The following is a 20,137-nucleotide window of genomic DNA, read 5'->3' on the forward strand; positions in this document are numbered from 1 at the left end:
ACCTCGTCACTGGGGCAGCTTTATTGGAAAGTTTTCCACCGGAAAGGCATTTTGGTTGCCGATAACGTAGTAGCAATTGTGAGAGGTCAGAAAATACGACCCTGTCACATTGGAAAGAGGGAGAGCCGCTGTGCGGATGCAAACGACGAGGATGGGATTCGAACCCACGCGTGCAGAGCACAATGGATTAGCAGTCCATCGCCTTAACCACTCGGCCACCTCGTAACTTATGCACATGGCTATTTTTTTTCGACAAAATAGGTCAGAATTCCCAACAAGGACAGAAAAACTGAAACTCATGTGACTTTCATGAAGTGAGGCCCAAAATATCCCCTCCGACAAAACTCTCATCTTGGAAGGAGAGTACACCCTCCTTACGGATGTGCCCGACGAGGATGAGATTCCAACCCACGCGTGCAGAGCACAATGGATTAGCAGTCCATCGCCTTAACCAGGTCAGAAAATACAACCCTTGACAATACTGTCTGTAGCGCCCCCTAGTGTACAGCTGACTACGCCACCCCTTGAGTTATGCTAGTAATGGTAGAGCAAGGGGAACTCAGTCCCAATGAGTGTACAAACACAGGTTCCTTTTTCTTAGAAAAGTATAAAAATACAATCTTTATTAAATAGTTGAAGGCATTGTTTTGGTTGGTCAACACTTAACACAAAAAGGGAAAACAAAGGGAATTATACAGCCATCAGTATTTAACCTAGTCGAGCTGTGGATAGATAAGCACTGACAGGATACTGGGTCTCACTAACACACGTGAATAATTGCCACACCTTTTGAAGTAATACACACTAAGAGCACACACTGCACTGCACACCTCCTGCTATACTATGAAGCCTACTCAGAGGCTTTAGAGTTCACACGCCACAGCACTGCAAACAGTAAATGGAGTGAACCTGAGGTAACCCACTACCCTATAGCATGCTACACTTCACCCAGGCTGGGCTATCTGAGGCTATATGAGTACAATGAGGGGGGGAAAAAGGAAAACAATAGGGAAACAAAGAAAAGTGAGCCCCCTCTAACCTGCGGCTCACATGTGCTTCTCACTAACACATAAGCCTAAACCCCTAGCCCACAGGCTAGAAGGGGAAAGCAAATAAACAGACTAAACAAACCTAACAATACGGTGTGCACACGCAGACATCCAATCACACAACAGCAACAGTCATACAAACATACACTGTAGAGAACAGCAGCTTAGCAAGGAAGGTAGCCCTCCGGATCTCTAAAACAACAAACGCATCAAACAAAAGAATACACATTAAATACTGCAATGTCACATTATATCCTTTCTTTGCAGCATGACATCAGAACATGGTACACGTAGTATGATATCACCGTACTAAATCAAATGCACAAACAACCAAACAACTCACAATGGCCATAGGCCTTCACTCAAATGAATTAAAAGCTATAATGGTACTAGCGTAATACAGCCACATAAGTATACATTTTCCCACCCCTCCTGCATGCAGAGCCGCTATAAACATAAGGCCTACCCCCAAGACTATATCACAGGCACGCCATGGTCCAACCTGAGACATACCTGTTGCGGTACAAGTTTAGCGGCAAGCTGGTGGATGCGTAGGCTTCCCTGCTGATAGCCACATTAGCCAGCGAAGCGCTGGTGAGAAATTACATAACACCATATCAAAATAGGACCCGCAAAACACATTAACACGACTAGTGTGCTGGATAGCGTACCTTATCAAAACGGTAGACCTGTTCACACACGGCTCATCCCCTTCCACGCGCCGGTGGAGATGCTCACAACAGCTTTGCCGGTGCCCGCTCAGCCCCGCACTACCCAAACAAACACTCACTTAATATGACGGCCACAACTAGTAAAGTGAACAAAGTGAAGAAGTCGTTTTGTGCATACCTTTAGCTTGACGCCGCACCTAGGCCACTGCTACCTCCCTGTCGAGCTTGTGAGGTGCAAATGCTACTGGTGAGGACCCCAGGTGTCTTATACTATGCCCGCTCCCATAAAGTCAGGTGCCTTGTCAGTGCCCATAACGCTAATTAGTGACGTGGCAGGAGTGCAAAACAGCAAAACTAACCAGGCTACATGTCACAATAGAAAGATGGAGACCCCCTGTGCAGATGCAAGCGATGAGGATGGGATTCGAACCCACGCGTGCAGAGCACAATGGATTAGCAGTCCATCGCCTTAACCACTCGGCCACCTCGTCACTGGGGCAGCTTTATTGGAAAGTTTTCCACCGGAAAGGCATTGTGGTTGCCGATAACGTAGTAGCAATTGTGAGAGGTCAGAAAATACGACCCTGTCACATTGGAAAGAGGGAGAGCCGCTGTGCGGATGCAAACGACGAGGATGGGATTCGAACCCACGCGTGCAGAGCACAATGGATTAGCAGTCCATCGCCTTAACCACTCGGCCACCTCGTAACTTATGCACATGGCTATTTTTTTTCGACAAAATAGGTCAGAATTCCCAACAAGGACAGAAAAACTGAAACTCATGTGACTTTCATGAAGTGAGGCCCAAAATATCCCCTCCGACAAAACTCTCATCTTGGAAGGAGAGTACACCCTCCTTACGGATGTGCCCGACGAGGATGGGATTCCAACCCACGCGTGCAGAGCACAATGGATTAGCAGTCCATCGCCTTAACCACTCGGCCACCTCGTCACTGGGTCAACTGCATTGGAAAGTTTTCCAACAGATAGGTGTTGGTTGAGGTTGCTGATTATGTTGGCACAGTTGTGAGAGGTCAGAAAATACAACCCTTGACAATACTGTCACAATAGAAAGAGGGAGACCCCCTGTGCAGATGCAAACGACGAGGATGGGATTCGAACCCACGCGTGCAGAGCACAATGGATTAGCAGTCCATCGCCTTAACCACTCGGCCACCTCGTCACTGGGGCAGCTTTATTGGATAGTTTTCCACCGGAAAGGCATTGTGGTTGCCGATAACGTAGGAGCAATTGTGAGAGGTCAGAAAATACGACCCTGTCACATTGGAAAGAGGGAGAGCCGCTGTGCGGATGCAAACGACGAGGATGGGATTCGAACCCACGCGTGCAGAGCACAATGGATTAGCAGTCCATCGCCTTAACCACTCGGCCACCTCGTCACTTATGCACATGGCTATTTTTTTTCGACAAAATAGGTCAGAATTCCCAACAAGGACAGAAAAACTGAAACTCATGTGACTTTCATGAAGTGAGGCCCAAAATATCCCCTCCGACAAAACTCTCATCTTGGAAGGAGAGTACACCCTCCTTACGGATGTGCCCGACGAGGATGAGATTCCAACCCACGCGTGCAGAGCACAATGGATTAGCAGTCCATCGCCTTAACCACTCGGCCACCTCGTCACTGGGTCAACTGCATTGGAAAGTTTTCCAACAGATAGGTGTTGGTTGAGGTTGCTGATTATGTTGGCACAGTTGTGAGAGGTCAGAAAATACAACCCTTGACAATACTGTCACAATAGAAAGAGGGAGACCCCCTGTGCAGATGCAAACGACGAGGATGGGATTCGAACCCACGCGTGCAGAGCACAATGGATTAGCAGTCCATCGCCTTAACCACTCGGCCACCTCGTCACTGGGGCAGCTTTATTGGATAGTTTTCCACCGGAAAGGCATTGTGGTTGCCGATAACGTAGGAGCAATTGTGAGAGGTCAGAAAATACGACCCTGTCACATTGGAAAGAGGGAGAGCCGCTGTGCGGATGCAAACGACGAGGATGGGATTCGAACCACGCGTGCAGAGCACAATGGATTAGCAGTCCATCGCCTTAACCACTCGGCCACCTCGTCACTTATGCACATGGCTATTTTTTTTCGACAAAATAGGTCAGAATTCCCAACAAGGACAGAAAAACTGAAACTCATGTGACTTTCATGAAGTGAGGCCCAAAATATCCCCTCCGACAAAACTCTCATCTTGGAAGGAGAGTACACCCTCCTTACGGATGTGCCCGACGAGGATGGGATTCGAACCCACGCGTGCAGAGCACAATGGATTAGCAGTCCATCGCCTTAACCACTCGGCCACCTCGTCACTGGGTCAGCTGCATTTTAAAGTTTTCCAACCCATAGGTGTTGGTTGAGGTTGCTGATTATGTTGGCACAGTTGTGAGAGGTCAGAAAATACAACCCTTGACAATACTGTCACAATAGAAAGAGGGAGACCCCCTGTGCAGATGCAAACGACGAGGATGGGACTCGAACCCACGCGTGCAGAGCACAATGGATTAGCAGTCCATCGCCTTAACCACTCGGCCACCTCGTCACTGGGGCAGCTTTATTGGATAGTTTTCCACCGGAAAGGCATTGTGGTTGCCGATAACGTAGGAGCAATTGTGAGAGGTCAGAAAATACGACCCTGTCACATTGGAAAGAGGGAGAGGCACTGTGCGGATGCAAACGACGAGGATGGGATTCAAACCCACGCGTGCAGAGCACAATGGATTGGCAGTCCATCGCCTTAACCACTCGGCCACCTCGTCACTGGGTCAGCTGCATTGGAAAGTTTTCCAACAGATAGGTGTTGGTTGAGGTTGCTGATTATGTTGGCACAGTTGTGAGAGGTCAGAAAATACAACCCTTGACAATACTGTCTGTAGCGCCCCCTAGTGTACAGCTGACTACGCCACCCCTTGAGTTATGCTAGTAATGGTAGAGCAAGGGGAACTCAGTCCCAATGAGTGTACAAACACAGGTTCCTTTTTCTTAGAAAAGTATAAAAATACAATCTTTATTAAATAGTTGAAGGCATTGTTTTGGTTGGTCAACACTTAACACAAAAAGGGAAAACAAAGGGAATTATACAGCCATCAGTATTTAACCTAGTCGAGCTGTGGATAGATAAGCACTGACAGGATACTGGGTCTCACTAACACACGTGAATAATTGCCACACCTTTTGAAGTAATACACACTAAGAGCACACACTGCACTGCACACCTCCTGCTATACTATGAAGCCTACTCAGAGGCTTTAGAGTTCACACGCCACAGCACTGCAAACAGTAAATGGAGTGAACCTGAGGTAACCCACTACCCTATAGCATGCTACACTTCACCCAGGCTGGGCTATCTGAGGCTATATGAGTACAATGAGGGGGGGAAAAAGGAAAACAATAGGGAAACAAAGAAAAGTGAGCCCCCTCTAACCTGCGGCTCACATGTGCTTCTCACTAACACATAAGCCTAAACCCCTAGCCCACAGGCTAGAAGGGGAAAGCAAATAAACAGACTAAACAAACCTAACAATACGGTGTGCACACGCAGACATCCAATCACACAACAGCAACAGTCATACAAACATACACTGTAGAGAACAGCAGCTTAGCAAGGAAGGTAGCCCTCCGGATCTCTAAAACAACAAACGCATCAAACAAAAGAATACACATTAAATACTGCAATGTCACATTATATCCTTTCTTTGCAGCATGACATCAGAACATGGTACACGTAGTATGATATCACCGTACTAAATCAAATGCACAAACAACCAAACAACTCACAATGGCCATAGGCCTTCACTCAAATGAATTAAAAGCTATAATGGTACTAGCGTAATACAGCCACATAAGTATACATTTTCCCACCCCTCCTGCATGCAGAGCCGCTATAAACATAAGGCCTACCCCCAAGACTATATCACAGGCACGCCATGGTCCAACCTGAGACATACCTGTTGCGGTACAAGTTTAGCGGCAAGCTGGTGGATGCGTAGGCTTCCCTGCTGATAGCCACATTAGCCAGCGAAGCGCTGGTGAGAAATTACATAACACCATATCAAAATAGGACCCGCAAAACACATTAACACGACTAGTGTGCTGGATAGCGTACCTTATCAAAACGGTAGACCTGTTCACACACGGCTCATCCCCTTCCACGCGCCGGTGGAGATGCTCACAACAGCTTTGCCGGTGCCCGCTCAGCCCCGCACTACCCAAACAAACACTCACTTAATATGACGGCCACAACTAGTAAAGTGAACAAAGTGAAGAAGTCGTTTTGTGCATACCTTTAGCTTGACGCCGCACCTAGGCCACTGCTACCTCCCTGTCGAGCTTGTGAAGTGCAAATGCTACTGGTGAGGACCCCAGGTGTCTTATACTATGCCCGCTCCCATAAAGTCAGGTGCCTTGTCAGTGCCCATAACGCTAATTAGTGACGTGGCAGGAGTGCAAAACAGCAAAACTAACCAGGCTACATGTCACAATAGAAAGATGGAGACCCCCTGTGCAGATGCAAGCGATGAGGATGGGATTCGAACCCACGCGTGCAGAGCACAATGGATTAGCAGTCCATCGCCTTAACCACTCGGCCACCTCGTCACTGGGGCAGCTTTATTGGAAAGTTTTCCACCGGAAAGGCATTGTGGTTGCCGATAACGTAGTAGCAATTGTGAGAGGTCAGAAAATACGACCCTGTCACATTGGAAAGAGGGAGAGCCGCTGTGCGGATGCAAACGACGAGGATGGGATTCGAACCCACGCGTGCAGAGCACAATGGATTAGCAGTCCATCGCCTTAACCACTCGGCCACCTCGTAACTTATGCACATGGCTATTTTTTTTCGACAAAATAGGTCAGAATTCCCAACAAGGACAGAAAAACTGAAACTCATGTGACTTTCATGAAGTGAGGCCCAAAATATCCCCTCCGACAAAACTCTCATCTTGGAAGGAGAGTACACCCTCCTTACGGATGTGCCCGACGAGGATGGGATTCCAACCCACGCGTGCAGAGCACAATGGATTAGCAGTCCATCGCCTTAACCACTCGGCCACCTCGTCACTGGGTCAACTGCATTGGAAAGTTTTCCAACAGATAGGTGTTGGTTGAGGTTGCTGATTATGTTGGCACAGTTGTGAGAGGTCAGAAAATACAACCCTTGACAATACTGTCACAATAGAAAGAGGGAGACCCCCTGTGCAGATGCAAACGACGAGGATGGGATTCGAACCCACGCGTGCAGAGCACAATGGATTAGCAGTCCATCGCCTTAACCACTCGGCCACCTCGTCACTGGGGCAGCTTTATTGGATAGTTTTCCACCGGAAAGGCATTGTGGTTGCCGATAACGTAGGAGCAATTGTGAGAGGTCAGAAAATACGACCCTGTCACATTGGAAAGAGGGAGAGCCGCTGTGCGGATGCAAACGACGAGGATGGGATTCGAACCCACGCGTGCAGAGCACAATGGATTAGCAGTCCATCGCCTTAACCACTCGGCCACCTCGTCACTTATGCACATGGCTATTTTTTTTCGACAAAATAGGTCAGAATTCCCAACAAGGACAGAAAAACTGAAACTCATGTGACTTTCATGAAGTGAGGCCCAAAATATCCCCTCCGACAAAACTCTCATCTTGGAAGGAGAGTACACCCTCCTTACTGATGTGCCCGACGAGGATGGGATTCGAACCCACGCGTACAGAGCACAATGGATTAGCAGTCCATCGCCTTAACCACTCGGCCACCTCGTCACTGGGTCAGCTGCATTGGAAAGTTTTCCAACAGATAGGTGTTGGTTGAGGTTGCTGATTATGTTGGCACAGTTGTGAGAGGTCAGAAAATACAACCCTTGACAATACTGTCACAATAGAAAGAGGGAGACCCCCTGTGCAGATGCAAACGACGAGGATGGGATTCGAACCCACGCGTGCAGAGCACAATGGATTAGCAGTCCATCGCCTTAACCACTCGGCCATCTCGTCACTGGGGCAGCTTTATTGGAAAGTTTTCCACCGGAAAGGCATTGTGGTTGCCGATAACGTAGGAGCAATTGTGAGAGGTCAGAAAATACGACCCTGTCACATTGGAAAGAGGGAGAGCCGCTGTGCGGATGCAAACGACGAGGATGGGATTCGAACCCACGCGTGCAGGGCACAATGGATTAGCAGTCCATCGCCTTAACCACTCGGCCACCTCGTCACTTATGCACATGGCTATTTTTTTTCGACAAAATAGGTCAGAATTCCCAACAAGGACAGAAAAACTGAAACTCATGTGACTTTCATGAAGTGAGGCCCAAAATATCCCCTCCGACAAAACTCTCATCTTAGAAGGAGAGTACACCCTCCTTACGGATGTGCCCGACGAGGATGGGATTCGAACCCACGCGTGCAGAGCACAATGGATTAGCAGTCCATCGCCTTAACCGCTCGGCCACCTCGTCACTGGGTCAGCTGCATTGGAAAGTTTTCCAACAGATAGGTGTTGGTTGAGGTTGCTGATTATGTTGGCACAGTTGTGAGAGGTCAGAAAATACAACCCTTGACAATACTGTCACAATAGAAAGATGGAGACCCCCTGTGCAGATGCAAGCGATGAGGATGGGATTCGAACCCACGCGTGCAGAGCACAATGGATTAGCAGTCCATCGCCTTAACCACTCGGCCACCTCGTCACTGGGGCAGCTTTATTGGAAAGTTTTCCACCGGAAAGGCATTGTGGTTGCCGATAAAGTAGGAGCAATTGTGAGAGGTCAGAAAATACGACCCTGTCACATTGGAAAGAGGGAGAGCCGCTGTGCGGATGAAAACGACGAGGATGGGATTCGAACCCACGCGTGCAGAGCACAATGGATTAGCAGTCCATCGCCTTAACCACTCGGCCACCTCGTCACTTATGCACATGGCTATTTTTTTTCGACAAAATAGGTCAGAATTCCCAACAAGGACAGAAAAACTGAAACTCATGTGACTTTCATGAAGTGAGGCCCAAAATATCCCCTCCGACAAAACTCTCATCTTGGAAGGAGAGTACACCCTCCTTACGGATGTGCCCGACGAGGATGGGATTCGAACCCACGCGTGCAGAGCACAATGGATTAGCAGTCCATCGCCTTAACCACTCGGCCACCTCGTCACTGGGTCAGCTGCATTGGAAAGTTTTCCAACAGATAGGTGTTGGTTGAGGTTGCTGATTATGTTGGCACAGTTGTGAGAGGTCAGAAAATACAACCCTTGACAATACTGTCACAATAGAAAGAGGGAGACCCCCTGTGCAGATGCAAACGACGAGGATGGGATTCGAACCCACGCGTGCAGAGCACAATGGATTAGCAGTCCATCGCCTTAACCACTCGGCCACCTCGTCACTGGGGCAGCTTTATTGGATAGTTTTCCACCGGAAAGGCATTGTGGTTGCCGATAACGTAGGAGCAATTGTGAGAGGTCAGAAAATACGACCCTGTCACATTGGAAAGAGGGAGAGCCGCTGTGCGGATGCAAACGACGAGGATGGGATTCGAACCCACGCGTGCAGAGCACAATGGATTAGCAGTCCATCGCCTTAACCACTCGGCCACCTCGTCACTGGGACAGCTGCATTGGAAAGTTTTCCAACAGATAGGTGTTGGTTGAGGTTGCTGATTATGTTGGCACAGTTGTGAGAGGTCAGAAAATACAACCCTTGACAATACTGTCACAATAGAAAGATGGAGACCCCCTGTGCAGATGCAAGCGATGAGGATGGGATTCGAACCCACGCGTGCAGAGCACAATGGATTAGCAGTCCATCGCCTTAACCACTCGGCCACCTCGTCACTGGGGCAGCTTTATTGGAAAGTTTTCCACCGGAAAGGCATTGTGGTTGCCGATAACGTAGTAGCAATTGTGAGAGGTCAGAAAATACGACCCTGTCACATTGGAAAGAGGGAGAGCCGCTGTGCGGATGCAAACGACGAGGATGGGATTCGAACCCACGCGTGAAGAGCACAATGGATTAGCAGTCCATCGCCTTAACCACTCGGCCACCTCGTCACTTATGCACATGGCTATTTTTTTTCGACAAAATAGGTCAGAATTCCCAACAAGGACAGAAAAACTGAAACTCATGTGACTTTCATGAAGTGAGGCCCAAAATATCCCCTCCGACAAAACTCTCATCTTAGAAGGAGAGTACACCCTCCTTACGGATGTGCCCGATGAGGATGGGATTCGAACCCACGCGTGCAGAGCACAATGGATTAGCAGTCCATCGCCTTAACCACTCGGCCACCTCGTCACTGTGTCAGCTGCATTGGAAAGTTTTCCAACAGATAGGTGTTGGTTGAGGTTGCTGATTGTGTTGGCACAGTTGTGAGAGGTCAGAAAATACAACCCTTGACAATACTGTCACAATAGAAAGATGGAGACCCCCTGTGCAGATGCAAGCGACGAGGATGGGATTCGAACCCACGCGTGCAGAGCACAATGGATTAGCAGTCCATCGCCTTAACCACTCGGCCACCTCGTCACTGGGGCAGCTTTATTGGAAAGTTTTCCACCGGAAAGGCATTGTGGTTGCCGATAACGTAGGAGCAATTGTGAGAGGTCAGAAAATACGACCCTGTCACATTGGAAAGAGGGAGAGCCGCTGTGCGGATGCAAACGACGAGGATGGGATTCGAACCCACGCGTGAAGAGCACAATGGATTAGCAGTCCATCGCCTTAACCACTCGGCCACCTCGTCACTTATGCACATGGCTATTTTTTTTCGACAAAATAGGTCAGAATTCCCAACAAGGACAGAAAAACTGAAACTCATGTGACTTTCATGAAGTGAGGCCCAAAATATCCCCTCCGACAAAACTCTCATCTTAGAAGGAGAGTACACCCTCCTTACGGATGTGCCCGACGAGGATGGGATTCGAACCCACGCGTGCAGAGCACAATGGATTAGCAGTCCATCGCCTTAACCACTCGGCCACCTCGTCACTGGGTCAGCTGCATTGGAAAGTTTTCCAACAGATAGGTGTTGGTTGAGGTTGCTGATTATGTTGGCACAGTTGTGAGAGGTCAGAAAATACAACCCTTGACAATACTGTCACAATAGAAAGATGGAGACCCCCTGTGCAGATGCAAGCGATGAGGATGGGATTCGAACCCACGCGTGCAGAGCACAATGGATTAGCAGTCCATCGCCTTAATTTCAATTTCAATTTCAATTTAATGTCGCTTATAGAGCGCCAATACATTACACATGTCTCAAGGCGCTTTACAGAGTGTTAGACATTCAAAGAGAGCCCATGAGTAACAGGGGCAAGGAAAAACTCCCTAAAATTGGAGATACATATAGGAAGAAACCTCAGACAGACCCACGACTCAAGGGCCCAACCCATCTGCCTTGGGTCAGTTATAGTACAGTCATTTGTAGTTTGAAAGTTACAATGACAATGAAAGTTCAAATAGTCCAGTGTAGGGAATAAATTGTCCATTAGTAATCCATTAGTTATTTCTGAAGGTGATGGGTCGCTGGGATCCGAGGGCCAAAGATTCGGGCAAGGAACCACAGCAGGCGATGTTAGGGCAGTCATAGGGATGGCGAAGGCAATGGCTATGGTAGGGCAGTCAGAGGGATGTGACTTCAGGTGTGATGAGGGACAGGCACAGAGATGGTTGATGGCTGGTAATAGTTTACCTCACAGGTGAGGTATAGGGGAAAGGGAAGAGAAATAGAGTGTGTTAGTATTACTGTAAGTCATATTAAGTATTAATAAGTATATCAATGGTGATATAAATGGTTATACTATAGAGGGTTTACAAAACGCTTTTACACACCTCTTTTGAGGGGACAGGTGCGTAGGAATAGGTTACCCAGTTAAACCCGAAGAGGCATCCCGCACATCGTCCACCACGCATGAAAACATCCACCCACCCACCACGCACGCAACATCCACCCACCCACAATGCCCCCCCCAATGCCCCCCCCCCAGGCGAACCCACACACCACCTCTGAACCGCGCGTCGGAGCAGCATGGCTGAGCATGGCCAGCCAGAGTCCGCCCACAGGCGGCGCCACCCATCCGCAGACACCCCCCACCACCATCCGCGAGCAGAGAGAACGGGGCCCGCGCCAGCCCCACCCCAACCACAACACCACGCGAACACACACCACGGCCCGACCAGGACACACAGTCTGATCCGCCCCGCCGCCCAGGCCCCCCGGAAGCAGCGCCCCCAGAGCAAAAGTCCAGAATGCTTCATGTCTTTGGACGTGTCATCCTGTCATCCTGTTGACAGGGTCGGGAGGCGTAGGGAGGCGATGTAGTGTAATTAAAAACGTTAAAATCATTGGACATTGGTGTAATGTAATTAAAATCGTTAAAACCATTGGACTTCCACTCTAGAAACACCACCCCAAGAAGGCCCGGACCGCGAGGCCAATTCAAATACAATGCCGCAACAGCCCTCCCCTCCGCCATCCACTCCCAGCATTCCCACCTCCCCCGTCCCCCCCATCCCACTAAATGCACAGCCGTGCACATCTGATCAGACTGCATGCCCCAGCCAGACCGCCAATATACGCCCACGCAGAGCCACTGGCGAATGGAGCCGACACGAACCCCACCCCCCCCCATCTACAGACGGCGACAGGAGGCCCCCCGCGGACGAGCAACGCCACCCGCGAACGGACCCCGACCGGCCCAGAGCACCCAGCCACACCACCCAGGCGCGCAGCCCAGACATGATGCGCAAGCCCATCCGGGGAAGGCCCATGACCGAAACGGCGCAAATGGACAAAAGCCCGCATGCGCAGTGAATGAACAAATGCCCGCACGCGCAACAGACAGCACGCAGGACCCTCCCCCCCACGCTACACTATAGAGGACAGGACAGGGAGAGAAGGAAAGAGGGAGAGTTGAGAGAGACAGAGGGAGAGGGGAGAAGAGGAGTTGTACGGCATGCCACATAAGAAGTCCATGACAGCACAATGCTAAAGCAGCATAACTAAGGCATGGTGGAGGGTGGTCAGCACCAGATCAGGTGTGGTCAGTAGCCACCATGGAATGCATGACTGGGGCACCAGTCACACAAGCCCACAGCAGAGGTGGTCCGTTCCAGTAAGACCCTGAGGTGGTTGAAGTTCCACACTGCACCATACCTAACTATAGGAAGCACTAAAGAGATATGTTTTAAGTCTAGACTTAAAAATAGGGAGGGTGTCTGCTAATCGAATTGAGGGAGGAAGATTATTCCAGAGGAGGGGTGCGCGGTAACAAAAGGCTCTGCCTCCTACTGTAGTTTTTGAAATTCTTGGAATTACAAGAAGTCCAGTATTTTGTGATCGTAAGGGTCTAGGTGGATTATATGGGACTAGAAGATCTTTAATATATTCGGGTGCTATTCCATTTATGGCTTTGTATGTGAGAAGTAGAATTTTGAAGTCAATGCGACTTTTAACAGGTAACCAATGTAGAGATGCTAGGATGGGGGAAATATGTTCATATTTTTTGGTCCTAGTGAGTGTGCGAGCAGCTGCGTTTTGTATAAGCTGTAGGCTTTTTAGACAGGTATTATTGTAGCCGGCGTATAGCGCATTACAATAGTCTAGCCTGGAAGTGACAAAAGCGTGGATTAATTTTTCAGCGTCTGGTAAGGATAAGGACTTCCTTATCTTTGAAATGTTCCTTAAATGGAAAAATGAGGTTTTTGTGATCTGCTTTATGTGACTATTGAGTAGAAGTTCTTGATCAATTGTAACTCCTAGATTTTTAACACTTGTGGATGAGGTCAGTGAGAGATCACTATATGTAGCCTGTGATGTGGATAGGATATCCCTAGTCTTCTTAGTAGGGGTGTGAATCTCTCCCTTTTAAGACGATTCGATTCGTATCGATTCATAAAGCTACGATACGATTCACAGACGATGCGGTTTAATACAGAACGATTCAGTGCGATTCGATACGATGCGATACGATTCGATACGATGCAGTAATAGGCCCCAAAATGCAATATTCTTATTTCTTAATCTCATTTTATTTTCCATAGGCTACTGCAGATTTTTTTTTTTTTTTTTTTTTGCTACTTTAACTGGCATGAGAAAAGTTAGGCTACAATTGCATGTCATTAATTATTTTTTTTCCAAAAGACTTGATTGACTGGATTGAAAGACTGAACAAACATTTTGATAATAAGAACGTGGCCAAATGCCTCTAAACGAAATCACTCGGCCAATTAATAGAGATACATTCATATCACCCTATACTTAGCTGCTGAACCAATCACAATAGTTTAGAAATATGTGATGTAGCTGTAGCTCTTGGGAAAGAGTGTCTGTCTGGATTACCTTTCATAAATAAGGAGGGTTACTAACGCACGTTGTGAGAACCGCGTTCAACACATGACAGGTAGGCACTACCCTCCTCAGTCAACTTTCAGACCTGCACCGAACATACAGTAAGGCACCGAAGCATTTGGGGAGACACGGGGAAAGGGGAATGCAGGAGGATGACAAGGGGTGTTTGTTGTAGCCTGAAGCTAGTTTTGAGGCTTGTGCTTACGACTGAATGTCTTAGTTCAGGATACTGCAACACACGTTCACGTCAGCGTTATCTGCGTTTCACTAAACTTGACAAGTTTGTTGCTGCCACTGTCTAGCAATGACGCTACTTACAGTAGGCCTACCCTCGTTGGAGAAGGCTAGGCGCTGTGTTAGCAAATCACGGTTGGTCTTACGATTTTGAAAGTAGCCTATCATAACTTGTAACGTTAGTTTTCCGATTCGTCATTTTAAAATCGATTTATCTATCGATTCATAGTACATTTAAACCGATCCAGGGGTTTGCCTACCGATGCACTCGCGTTGTTAACGTTCCGAATGATTACCGATACGTATCGGTTATTTTTTACACCCCTACTTCTTAGGACCTAAAACCATAACTTCTGTTTTATCTGAGTTCAATAGCAGGAAGTTATTAGTCATCCAAATTTTTATGTCTCTCAGACATGTGTTGAGTTTGGCTAACGGGGTTGGTTCATCTGGCTTTATGGAAATATATAATTGTGTATCATCTGCATAAGAATGGAAATCAATGCCATGTTTTCTAATTATAGAACCTAGAGGAAGCATATAAAGAGAAAATAATAGGGGCCCTAGTACTGAGCCTTGAGGCACTCCATATTTAACCATAGTCTGGGAGGATGGTTCATTATGGACCTGTACAAATTGTTGGCGGTTAGTAAGGTATGATCTAAACCAAGCAAGTGCAGAGTCTTTGATACCTATGGAATGTTCAAGCCTGTGGAGTAGTATGTCATGATCTATGGTGTCAAAAGCAGCACTGAGGTCAAGGAGGACTAGTATTGATGCATAGCCGTTATCAGCAGCAATAAGGAGGTCATTAAACACTTTAACTAAGGCTGATTCGGTACTGTGGTGGGCTCTAAAGCCAGATTGGTACAGTTCTTGAATTTTGTTAGTTTGTAAGAAGGCGCTAATTTGTTTGGATACTATTTTTTCAAGTATTTTTGATATAAAAGGGAGATTAGATATAGGCCTATAGTTAGCTAGGATGTTAGGGTCAAGGCTAGGTTTTTTGAGTGATGGCTTGATAACAGACATCTTAAACTGCTGTGGAACATGTCCTAATAACATTGAATTATTTAGAATCTGAAGTAACGTATTATCGAGGAGGGGGAGGGCGGCCTTAAGAAGGTGAGTGGGAATAGGGTCTAGCAGACTAGTTGCAGATTTTGATGAGGAAATTGTGGAGGTGAGCTCTAATGTGTCAATAGGTGTAAATGAATTAAATGTTGTGCTAGGTTGCATCTGTGATTCTGTTATGTTTTCACTATTATTTGGCAATGGAGTATGTGTATTTGGTGAAACTGACTGGTTGTTGATCTTAACTCTAATTGTTTCAATTTTATCATTAAAAAAGTTCATAAAATCATTACTATCTAAGCTTAAAGGAATAGATTGGCTTACTTCATTATGGCTCTTCGTTAAGCGGGAGATTGTGCTAAAAAGAAATTTTGTATTGTTTTTATTTTCTTCAATCAGTGAGGAATAGTAAGCTGACTTGGCCTTGTTAAGTGCTTGTTTGTAAGCGATGAGGCTATCTCTCCATGCTTGGCGAAACACTTCCATTTTAGTGGTGCGCCACTTTTGCTCTAGTTTGCGTGTTTTTTGCTTAAGGGTTTTAGTCTCTGATGTATACCATGGAGCGTGTCTTGTTTGTTTCCTTGTTTTCTTTTTGAGTGGTGCTACAGAGTCTAGGGTTGAGTGTAGTGCATTCATTACATTACCAGTTAGTAAATCGACCTCTGTTGAGTTAAGGGAAGGACGTTCTGTTTTAGGAGAAGGGCCCTCTAATATATCCTGAGTCACAAATGTGGAAAGGGTTAGTGGAATTTGTTCTAGAAAGTCTGCAGTCGTTTTTTCAGATAGGCTGCGACTATAGTAGTAAGTGGAGTTAGGTACTAAATAATGTAGTGTCATTTCAAAAGTAATTAGATGGTGATCAGTTAGGGTGGGGTGTTGTGGTATGATTGTTAACTTTTCTATGTTTATGCCATATGACAAGACTAGGTCAATAGTATGGTTATGACGATGTGTGGGTGAATTAACATTTTGGGAGAAGCCGAGATGGTCAATTAGAGATTGGAATGCAATTGTGAGACTATCGTTCACATTATCCATATGAATATTAAAATCACCCAATATAAGTATTTTTTCTGTTTGGACAACTAAAGTGGAAAGAAAATCAGAGAATTCTTCTAGGAAATTAGTGTAGGGGCCTGGGGGTCTATAAAGTGTGACCACGGTTACAGGCAGATTAGTTTTCCAGTCTGGATGTATAAAATTAAGAATTAGGACTTCAAAAGATGTAAGCTTATGTGCGGGTTTGGGAGATGTGAGAAGGCTAGAGTGATAAATTGTAGCTACTCCACCACCCCTGCCAGTATGGCGTGGTACATGGTGGTTTAGATAGGAAGGAGGTGTGGACTCATTCAATGGAAGGTATTCATCTGGTTTAAGCCAGGTTTCAGTGAGGCACATTACATCTATGTGGTTGTCAGTAATAATTTCATTAACCAAGGGGGTCTTACTTGATAATGATCGAATGTTAAGTAAAGCAAGCCTAAGTTGCGTTTTTTGGGGGGATTGTGTAATCGAGGATGTTTTTATTTGAATAAGATTGCTAAAATCAATTCCCCTAATGGATCGAGCACGAGACAACTTTGGTACAGACACCCTTTCTATTTGGCCCTGTGTTGACCTATCTGGGTGACTCTGGGACGACAGAGATCTGTGTAAGACAATATCTCTGCTGCCTGGACTAACCTCTGGTTTGTCAGGAACTAGCCTCGGTTAGGTGATGGTCTATGTTCCTTGAAAGGAGAACAGCACCCTCCGGAGTGGGGTGGATACCGTCTCTTTTCAACAGTCTAGGCTTCCCCAAGAAGGAGCTAAAATTATCAATGAAGCCCACATTGTTATTGGCACACCACTCTGACAGCCAGCGGTTGAGGTCCGAAATTCTGCTGAACATTTCGTCACCTCTTCTAATGGGTATGGGTCCAGAGAAAGTTACAGAATCAGACATCTGTTGTGCGAACCTGCACACGGAAATAAAGTTTTGCTTGGTGATCTCCGATTGACGCAATCGGACATCGTTGGTGCCGGTGTGGATGACTATTTTTGAATATTTACGCTTAGCATTAGCCAGCACTTTCAAATTTGACTCGATGTCGTTAGCTCTGGCCCCAGATATTGAATTAACTATAACCGATGGAGTCGTTAGCTTCACGTATCGTATAGTAGAGGCGCCAATTACCAGAGAGGCAGGTTTATCTTGGCTAGCTAAAGGGGAGAATCGATTAGAAACGTGAAGGGGTTGGTGGTTAGCAGTGGGCCTCTGTTTGGATTTATGTCCCCGAATAGTCACCCAGGGACTAGTCCCCTGCTGCGAGGGGGCTGTCATGGTTACGCTATCTGTAGGCCTATCTGTAGATCTAATGGCTGGTGCATCCACACAGCTTACCGGGGATTCTGTCGCTAACTGTTTGCTAGTCAGATTCAGCGTGTGGATGCGGCCCTCGAGTTCATCTAACCTCGCCTCCAAGCTAGCTATTCGTCTGCATTTATTACAAGTATCTTGTCCACTAAAGGAGGCTGGGGAGTAAGCTAGCATGTGACACGCCGGGCAACATAGAGCGTTAGGAGGAGGAGAGGTAGGGACAGGATCGAGACGAGGCATCGTCTTTAAGAAAAGCAAGTGAGTTGGCTACACAGGTGGTTAGAGTAGAGTTATACGTAGATAAAACCCCAATGTGTTCAAAATGAACAGATTACGTGGAAACAGCGGGGAAGCACCGCAAGCTACAACGCTAAACAGTGGCAGTACAAACAGGATGTGACGCAATCACTTACCGCAACTTCCTAGGCGGGATCCAAAAGCTTTTGGAAATGTTGTTATGTCTTAACCACTCGGCCACCTCGTCACTGGGGCAGCTTTATTGGAAAGTTTTCCACCGGAAAGGCATTGTGGTTGCCGATAACGTAGGAGCAATTGTGAGAGGTCAGAAAATACGACCCTGTCACATTGGAAAGAGGGAGAGCCGCTGTGCGGATGCAAACGACGAGGATGGGATTCGAACCCACGCGTGCAGAGCACAATGGATTAGCAGTCCATCGCCTTAACCACTTGGCCACCTCGTCACTTATGCACATGGCTATTTTTTTTCGACAAAATAGGTCAGAATTCCCAACAAGGACAGAAAAACTGAAACTCATGTGACTTTCATGAAGTGAGGCCCAAAATATCCCCTCCGACAAAACTCTCATCTTGGAAGGAGAGTACACCCTCCTTACTGATGTGCCCGACGAGGATGGGATTCTAACCCACGCGTGCAGAGCACAATGGATTAGCAGTCCATCGCCTTAACCACTCGGCCACCTCGTCACTGGGTCAGCTGCATTGGAAAGTTTTCCAACAGATAGGTGTTGGTTGAGGTTGCTGATTATGTTGGCACAGTTGTGAGAGGTCAGAAAATACAACCCTTGACAATACTGTCACAATAGAAAGATGGAGACCCCCTGTGCAGATGCAAGCGATGAGGATGGGATTCGAACCCACGCGTGCAGAGCACAATGGATTAGCAGTCCATCGCCTTAACCACTCGGCCACCTCGTCACTGGGGCAGCTTTATTGGAAAGTTTTCCACCGGAAAGGCATTGTGGTTGCCGATAAAGTAGGAGCAATTGTGAGAGGTCAGAAAATACGACCCTGTCACATTGGAAAGAGGGAGAGCCGCTGTGCGGATGCAAACGACGAGGATGGGATTCGAACCCACGCGTGAAGAGCACAATGGATTAGCAGTCCATCGCCTTAACCACTCGGCCACCTCGTCACTTATGCACATGGCTATTTTTTTTCGACAAAATAGGTCAGAATTCCCAACAAGGACAGAAAAACTGAAACTCATGTGACTTTCATGAAGTGAGGCCCAAAATATCCCCTCCGACAAAACTCTCATCTTAGAAGGAGAGTACACCCTCCTTACGGATGTGCCCGACGAGGATGGGATTCGAACCCACGCGTGCAGAGCACAATGGATTAGCAGTCCATCGCCTTAACCACTCGGCCACCTCGTCACTGTGTCAGCTGCATTGGAAAGTTTTCCAACAGATAGGTGTTGGTTGAGGTTGCTGATTGTGTTGGCACAGTTGTGAGAGGTCAGAAAATACAACCCTTGACAATACTGTCACAATAGAAAGATGGAGACCCCCTGTGCAGATGCAAGCGACGAGGATGGGATTCGAACCCACGCGTGCAGAGCACAATGGATTAGCAGTCCATCGCCTTAACCACTCGGCCACCTCGTCACTGGGGCAGCTTTATTGGAAAGTTTTCCACCGGAAAGGCATTGTGGTTGCCGATAACGTAGGAGCAATTGTGAGAGGTCAGAAAATACGACCCTGTCACATTGGAAAGAGGGAGAGCCGCTGTGCGGATGCAAACGACGAGGATGGGATTCGAACCCACGCGTGCAGAGCACAATGGATTAGCAGTCCATCGCCTTAACCACTCGGCCACCTCGTCACTTATGCACATGGCTATTTTTTTTCGACAAAATAGGTCAGAATTCCCAACAAGGACAGAAAAACTGAAACTCATGTGACTTTCATGAAGTGAGGCCCAAAATATCCCCTCCGACAAAACTCTCATCTTGGAAGGAGAGTACACCCTCCTTACGGATGTGCCCGACGAGGATGGGATTCGAACCCACGCGTGCAGAGCACAATGGATTAGCAGTCCATCGCCTTAACCACTCGGCCACCTCGTCACTGGGTCAGCTGCATTGGAAAGTTTTCCAACAGATAGGTGTTGGTTGAGGTTGCTGATTATGTTGGCAC

General features: G+C 47.3%; 21 non-coding genes across 21 annotated transcripts; all 21 read right to left on the bottom strand.

Annotated features, from left to right (window-relative positions):
• Positions 1-2,821: 2,821 nt before the first annotated feature.
• trnas-gcu (transfer RNA serine (anticodon GCU)) lies at positions 2,822-2,903 on the bottom strand. The gene has a single exon. It is a non-coding gene; the product is annotated as a tRNA-Ser (tRNA).
• A 135-nt stretch (positions 2,904-3,038) lies between these two features.
• On the bottom strand, positions 3,039-3,120 carry trnas-gcu (transfer RNA serine (anticodon GCU)). Its single transcript has one exon. It is a non-coding gene; the product is annotated as a tRNA-Ser (tRNA).
• Positions 3,121-3,513: 393 nt separating this feature from the next.
• trnas-gcu (transfer RNA serine (anticodon GCU)) lies at positions 3,514-3,595 on the bottom strand. The gene has a single exon. It is a non-coding gene; the product is annotated as a tRNA-Ser (tRNA).
• Positions 3,596-3,973: 378 nt separating this feature from the next.
• Positions 3,974-4,055, bottom strand: trnas-gcu (transfer RNA serine (anticodon GCU)). Its single transcript has one exon. It is a non-coding gene; the product is annotated as a tRNA-Ser (tRNA).
• A 149-nt stretch (positions 4,056-4,204) lies between these two features.
• Positions 4,205-4,286, bottom strand: trnas-gcu (transfer RNA serine (anticodon GCU)). The gene has a single exon. It is a non-coding gene; the product is annotated as a tRNA-Ser (tRNA).
• Positions 4,287-4,421: 135 nt separating this feature from the next.
• Positions 4,422-4,503, bottom strand: trnag-gcc (transfer RNA glycine (anticodon GCC)). Its single transcript has one exon. It is a non-coding gene; the product is annotated as a tRNA-Gly (tRNA).
• Positions 4,504-6,950: 2,447 nt separating this feature from the next.
• Positions 6,951-7,032, bottom strand: trnas-gcu (transfer RNA serine (anticodon GCU)). Its single transcript has one exon. It is a non-coding gene; the product is annotated as a tRNA-Ser (tRNA).
• A 135-nt stretch (positions 7,033-7,167) lies between these two features.
• trnas-gcu (transfer RNA serine (anticodon GCU)) lies at positions 7,168-7,249 on the bottom strand. Its single transcript has one exon. It is a non-coding gene; the product is annotated as a tRNA-Ser (tRNA).
• A 610-nt stretch (positions 7,250-7,859) lies between these two features.
• trnas-gcu (transfer RNA serine (anticodon GCU)) lies at positions 7,860-7,941 on the bottom strand. The gene has a single exon. It is a non-coding gene; the product is annotated as a tRNA-Ser (tRNA).
• Positions 7,942-8,103: 162 nt separating this feature from the next.
• Positions 8,104-8,185, bottom strand: trnas-gcu (transfer RNA serine (anticodon GCU)). The gene has a single exon. It is a non-coding gene; the product is annotated as a tRNA-Ser (tRNA).
• A 366-nt stretch (positions 8,186-8,551) lies between these two features.
• trnas-gcu (transfer RNA serine (anticodon GCU)) lies at positions 8,552-8,633 on the bottom strand. The gene has a single exon. It is a non-coding gene; the product is annotated as a tRNA-Ser (tRNA).
• Positions 8,634-8,795: 162 nt separating this feature from the next.
• Positions 8,796-8,877, bottom strand: trnas-gcu (transfer RNA serine (anticodon GCU)). Its single transcript has one exon. It is a non-coding gene; the product is annotated as a tRNA-Ser (tRNA).
• A 149-nt stretch (positions 8,878-9,026) lies between these two features.
• On the bottom strand, positions 9,027-9,108 carry trnas-gcu (transfer RNA serine (anticodon GCU)). Its single transcript has one exon. It is a non-coding gene; the product is annotated as a tRNA-Ser (tRNA).
• Positions 9,109-9,243: 135 nt separating this feature from the next.
• trnas-gcu (transfer RNA serine (anticodon GCU)) lies at positions 9,244-9,325 on the bottom strand. Its single transcript has one exon. It is a non-coding gene; the product is annotated as a tRNA-Ser (tRNA).
• Positions 9,326-10,166: 841 nt separating this feature from the next.
• trnas-gcu (transfer RNA serine (anticodon GCU)) lies at positions 10,167-10,248 on the bottom strand. The gene has a single exon. It is a non-coding gene; the product is annotated as a tRNA-Ser (tRNA).
• A 379-nt stretch (positions 10,249-10,627) lies between these two features.
• trnas-gcu (transfer RNA serine (anticodon GCU)) lies at positions 10,628-10,709 on the bottom strand. The gene has a single exon. It is a non-coding gene; the product is annotated as a tRNA-Ser (tRNA).
• Positions 10,710-18,357: 7,648 nt separating this feature from the next.
• Positions 18,358-18,439, bottom strand: trnas-gcu (transfer RNA serine (anticodon GCU)). Its single transcript has one exon. It is a non-coding gene; the product is annotated as a tRNA-Ser (tRNA).
• An 854-nt stretch (positions 18,440-19,293) lies between these two features.
• trnas-gcu (transfer RNA serine (anticodon GCU)) lies at positions 19,294-19,375 on the bottom strand. The gene has a single exon. It is a non-coding gene; the product is annotated as a tRNA-Ser (tRNA).
• A 149-nt stretch (positions 19,376-19,524) lies between these two features.
• On the bottom strand, positions 19,525-19,606 carry trnas-gcu (transfer RNA serine (anticodon GCU)). Its single transcript has one exon. It is a non-coding gene; the product is annotated as a tRNA-Ser (tRNA).
• Positions 19,607-19,741: 135 nt separating this feature from the next.
• Positions 19,742-19,823, bottom strand: trnas-gcu (transfer RNA serine (anticodon GCU)). The gene has a single exon. It is a non-coding gene; the product is annotated as a tRNA-Ser (tRNA).
• A 162-nt stretch (positions 19,824-19,985) lies between these two features.
• Positions 19,986-20,067, bottom strand: trnas-gcu (transfer RNA serine (anticodon GCU)). Its single transcript has one exon. It is a non-coding gene; the product is annotated as a tRNA-Ser (tRNA).
• Between the last annotated feature and the right edge of the window lie 70 nt (positions 20,068-20,137).

This window comes from Sardina pilchardus, chromosome 16, assembly GCF_963854185.1.
Source record: "Sardina pilchardus chromosome 16, fSarPil1.1, whole genome shotgun sequence".
Classification (NCBI taxonomy): Eukaryota; Metazoa; Chordata; class Actinopteri; order Clupeiformes; family Clupeidae; genus Sardina; species Sardina pilchardus.